Source organism: Apium graveolens, chromosome 9 (genome assembly GCF_009905375.1).
Source record: "Apium graveolens cultivar Ventura chromosome 9, ASM990537v1, whole genome shotgun sequence".
NCBI lineage: Eukaryota > Viridiplantae > Streptophyta > Magnoliopsida > Apiales > Apiaceae > Apium > Apium graveolens.
Genome location: NC_133655.1, coordinates 35,490,193 through 35,495,431, shown reverse-complemented (window position 1 = coordinate 35,495,431; position 5,239 = coordinate 35,490,193). Strand labels below are relative to the sequence as shown.

The window sequence follows — 5,239 nt, the reverse complement described above, 5'->3', positions numbered from 1 at the left end:
AAAGCCAACCCCTGGTCAACATTAAACCACCCTTATTCCCCAAACATGATCATCACGGCGGCGCCACCGCCGACTTTACCATGAATTATCCAAACATCCGTCGAATCACAACCAATCAAATTCCTAATATTTCACGATTCCCAAAATTCTTTTGTATCAGCAACAACAAGATTTCCTCTCATTCGATCATGTCCGAAAAAGAAAAAAACAATAGTCAATCTGACAAAACAACGTCGGATAACAATAACAATGTTGGTGTTAAGGAGAAAGTAGTAGAGATTCCACCGCCGCCGGAGAAGCCGTTACCTGGGGATTGTTGCGGCAGCGGATGTGTTCGTTGTGTATGGGATATTTATTACGAGGAGCTAGATGAATACAACAATCTTGTTAAAAACAATTTATCTTCCAAGAATGATAAGCCTTCTAGCTAGATTTCAAGATTTCTCAATTATTATTCATTTCAGGTATACTTTACAATATTGTACTAGTGCATTTTATATCATAATATTGTCAATTAAGCTCTATCATGGATTTAATTTATTAAAGCAAGATTGATGGTTGTAGATTGTTTTTGGTTGTCATTAATATATATATACTATAGGGTCATGCTACAATTTGTTCTTTCCTACAAACTGTACGAACTAGCTAAGGAATGAATGGCAGTTAGATCAGCTAGCTACAGAGCTCTGCAAAATGTATGCTATATCAAATTTCCTACATGTGGATAAGCATTAGCAACTTAGCATATAACATGAGCATATAAGATTGTATTCAAAGGATAATGTAGCAAATACGGCTAATATGTGCAACGTGTTTATTATCTAAGAGCAGTGACGGATAGAAATTTATAAACGGTGTGTCACTTATTAATAATCAAAAAATCACTCACATATAATATTTCTATTGAGTCTAAAATGCCATGTTATACACATATTTAATCACAAATTAACAAAATGACAAACATAAAATTGAAAAGTATAATATCTCTTTGACAATTTCACAAACAACTTATATACTAACAACAACAACAAATGAGATGATTCTGGAATACAAATTGTACTTAGAATAGTAGAAAAGAGCTTGTTAGGCAGTAGTTCAAGAATAGAAATGGAGAATGAAGGCACAAGTGACAAGCCTAATCTGTACAAGCTGGTCAAAAAAAATAAAAAACTTCTTCCCTGACAATAATGCTGTGTCACATGACACACCATGCATCAAGTTAGATTCGCCGCTGTCTAAGAGGCTGAAAGGAAAATTCTAAGTTGCTGTGTTGTTTTGAATATGTTTTACCAGTGAAATTGAGTAATGTTCTTCTATATAGGTTTGGTAGTATTGGAATATGTGGCTTTTATCAGAGAATTCTTTCTCTATATACTATAGCTATATTATCTTTGCAGGGTTCTCAGTATAATATTATCATTCTCTATAGCATAATCAACACCTCTAATACCATGAGATAACTCAAAGTGGAGAACAAAGAATGCTACCAGTCTGTTTACCTGTTCTCTCTATATTAAAGCCATACTCCGTGAATTTCATAGCTGCAACTTCTTAGTAGTTAATGATAAAGTTTTGGTATTACATTTTTATTCGTAACTTGCATTTGTGTGATTCGAACTTTACTTCGATGAGGAAATGGAGTTAAATTTGTATGAATCCATGACTCATAGGGTGATGATTTTGTATTTTTTTAAATTCTATAATGATTTTGTATCTTTACTCTATATCTCCATCTGTGCTAAAGGCCGGCTTAATGGACAGTGCTTCGAAATGTGTAGAAGATTAGTCTACACTAGCAGTCACATTGTTTCAGTTACATGCTCTATCCCTTTGTAATTATATCTCTAGATATATAAAGAGTATGTAGCATATCCTTTGTGATGAAATGTTTCCAGGACAAAATTAGTGAGATTTAGCGGGCTTGTCCAGTGAGAAGCCTGAGTTGCTTATTAATATTGATGTAAAATCTAATATTCAACAACTTATTTAATTTGGAAGGCTACTTTAAGAGTTAGTAGGTGTGTAGAGGAGAAACCACTTGGGTTATATGTACTGTCAACTTTGTGTCTTTTTAGCAATTCAATTTTATGTTCCAGTCTCCCCAAATCTTCGAAACTCTCAAGGCTGCTTTCATTTATTTATTTTCCAATCACAGGGCTTGGTAATTTAGATAAATCACTGAATGTTTTGCTGTTTTATGTTGTAAATTAGGTAAATGAACTGGTCAATACAGGGTGATAGAGGTTAGTTTATGCAACATATATAATTTTATCTTCTGAAATGCTCATATTTACTTTACTTGAGGATTCTTTGTCCCTTGGCAAAACCTTTTTTTTTTGCTAAATATCCCTTAGCAAAACCTTATATCTAACAAATCAGTCTTCAGTGTTTTCCCAAGAGTTTTAACTCACATGCTGTATTTTCAAATTCTACTAACATTTCTACTGATCATTGATTTCTGCTTGGTAGTTCTTGCTCTACTACAGATTATGGAATAACTGTCTACACTTTGCGGTCAGAAATTATGGTAGTGTTTCCTTTAAGTATGTGTAATGTATTAAGATATAGAAATTAGAGATGCACATCTCATTTGGCTATTAATATCTTTTATGGTTTTATTCCTTCACCCTCTTTACCAGATTGTCGGTAGCTAGGAAGCAGGGATTCTTCGGGCACCCAACGAATCCCCGTATCTTCATGCACCCCCGTATCGGATACTCGGATTCTTGGGGACACTCCGATGTTCAAAATTCTCAAAAATTCTCAACTAAAATACATATTTTTTAATATTTATACTACATATATAAGTAATTTTAGTATAAATTTTCGTGTTATAGATGCTTATATCATGTATTTGATACAATTTGCATAAAACTATTAGTTTTGTTAATAGATTTCACCATTCATAACATCAAATATATATTTATAATAAATATATGTGCCGTATCCCCCGCACCCGAATCCCCATATTATTTTATTTACCGAATTCATGTATTCCCGCACTACGCACCCTCATTCCCATACCCGTATCCTTGCTTCTTAGGCCGGTAGGGATGATTACTCTTTTCCCAACATAAATTATAGAGGATGAACTTTGAAGCGGAACTTGGTGATTTTACTTTTATTTTAAGTCACTTGGTGATTTTACTTTTATTTTAAGTCAGGGTGATTTGGGCTGGTTGTTTAAGGAGTTGAGTAAAGGGAAGTTTTTTTTCCGTCAGAACTTGGTTTGGGAAAAAATTTATAATAGTTGCCCGATAGTAGCCAAGATAGGCGAAGAATATGTATAATAATAAGCTTTGAATGGAAGAAGAAAGTATAGAAAGGGTAACTAATTGGAATTAAGATGAACAAAAGGGTAAACTAATTGGAATTAAATTTTCTATTTTTTATTTCCCCATAAAATCTTTTTATAGGTTTAAACTTAATTGTTAAGCAAGTCCAACAATATGCTAGTAGTTTCCTTATAAATATTATAAATATCAACTCTCAGTAAGTTATGCCATAATTTTATGTTTTAACTCCAACAATGATATTTAAACCCATCCCTTATCGCTATTATAATAACACATTTGAAAATATATGAAAAAAGTGGAAGAAAGAGAGAGAAAAAAGTGGAAGAAAGAGTGAGAAATGAATACTTTATTAATATAAGTGAAATAAGGGAAGGCTAATAGTTCTGTAAAGATAAGGCAAAGGTGATGTCTTAGTAATTTAAGAGCAAGTCCAAAAATACCCTAAATTGTCTTAAGTTAAAATTTGATGCATGTTGAATAAATAAGTACTCCAACAATGTCCTATTGCTATTGCTGTCTTACTGGGACATTGATCATGTGCCTCTTTTTTAAGGCACCACTAATCTTGCCCTATCTTATTTTTTTCAATAAAAAAATTATTTCCCTCCCTTTTTACACATCTCTCACCTCTCAATCTCTCTCCTCTCATCATTTCTTTTCCCTCTTTATAATTTAAAATATATATTATTATTTTAATAATAAGGCACATATATAAGGCATGTTGTTGGAGTTGATTTATCACAAAATTGTCTTATATCACTAGGACACTATATTTTGTTAGATTTATAGGGGATTTAGTAGGATATTGTTGAACTTGATTTTAGGCACCACTGAGGTCATTTAAAAAGATGTTGGACTTGCTCTAGGCATGCAATTTTAAGGATATGTGAATTGTGATGGCTAGCCTTCAAAGCAATGAGACGAGTTGCCGATACTACTTTGTTGTCAAATAACCTGTGAAATTTCACAGGGAGCTGAACGAGCTAGGCAATCATTAGCACTTAGGCCATGTTTGTTTAATGATAGTAAGCAGGGATATGATTATAATTCTTTAAATTTTTCAATCCCATGTTTGTTTTGTAAAAAATTAGTGAAGAGTTATCCAATGATTATAATCCTTTAAATTATCTTATCTCATGTTTGTTTTGTTGGAGTAGATGATAGGACTATAATCACATCTAATGATTGGTGGGAGGGGGTATTGTTTTATCCCCTCCTATAAGTCAATTTTTAAAAGATTATAATGCCTCTCATTGTTATCCCATATGAAACAAACATAAGATTGGAAAATTTAAATGACTATATTCCAATCTTAAGTACTATCTCACAAAACAAACATAGATAAAGTTTTAAAGGATTATATTTCAATTCTACACTTAATCCTTCCAAACAAATTTAGGATAGGATTATTTAATTTATAGGACTAATTTTGATGGGATTACTTATTCCCGGATTATTATCCCGGGATTATAATCCCATGAAACAAACATGGCCTTAGTGTACACTCGGCCAAAATTATAGCTCGTTTATATACGGGCATGATGATTGGATATTAATTAAGCTTGAGGCTTCTTGACTTCGAAACTGATATGTAAGATGCTCATATTTTATATTTCTTAAGCACACTTCATAGCGAAATGGGACAATGTTCCCAGTAGAAACCAGTTTTACACAAAGGAAAGAATAACCGATAGGAGAAGGTCGATAAGTTCATGCATATTTTCTTACACAATTATGGTCAAAGTCACTGACGTACTAGATGCTTGGAGTGAGAGGGCGCAATGGGTTTAATGAGGGTGTTGTGTGAAGACTACGTCTAACTTGCAGTCATCATTATCAGCCAAATATTTTTCTTTGCGAGCTTTTTGCTATTGTTAATGCAGTAAATGCATTTTAGTTGCGAGCATTTTGATACAGTTAATGTGATTGAATTGATTGAATGA

At 32.8% G+C, this 5,239-nt stretch overlaps 1 long non-coding RNA gene across 2 annotated transcripts; it reads left to right on the top strand.

Moving 5' to 3' along the window:
- The first annotated feature begins 421 nt into the window (after window positions 1-421).
- Window positions 422-3,122, top strand: LOC141687463 (uncharacterized). Of its 2 annotated transcripts, none has more exons than XR_012561030.1 (3): window positions 422-464; window positions 2,212-2,243; window positions 2,470-3,122. It is a non-coding gene; the product is annotated as an uncharacterized LOC141687463 (long non-coding RNA). The 2 variants fall into 2 exon arrangements; XR_012561029.1 differs by lacking the exon at window positions 422-464 and having other exon boundaries at window positions 2,210-2,243; window positions 2,470-2,527; window positions 2,640-3,116.
- The last annotated feature ends 2,117 nt before the right edge of the window (window positions 3,123-5,239 follow it).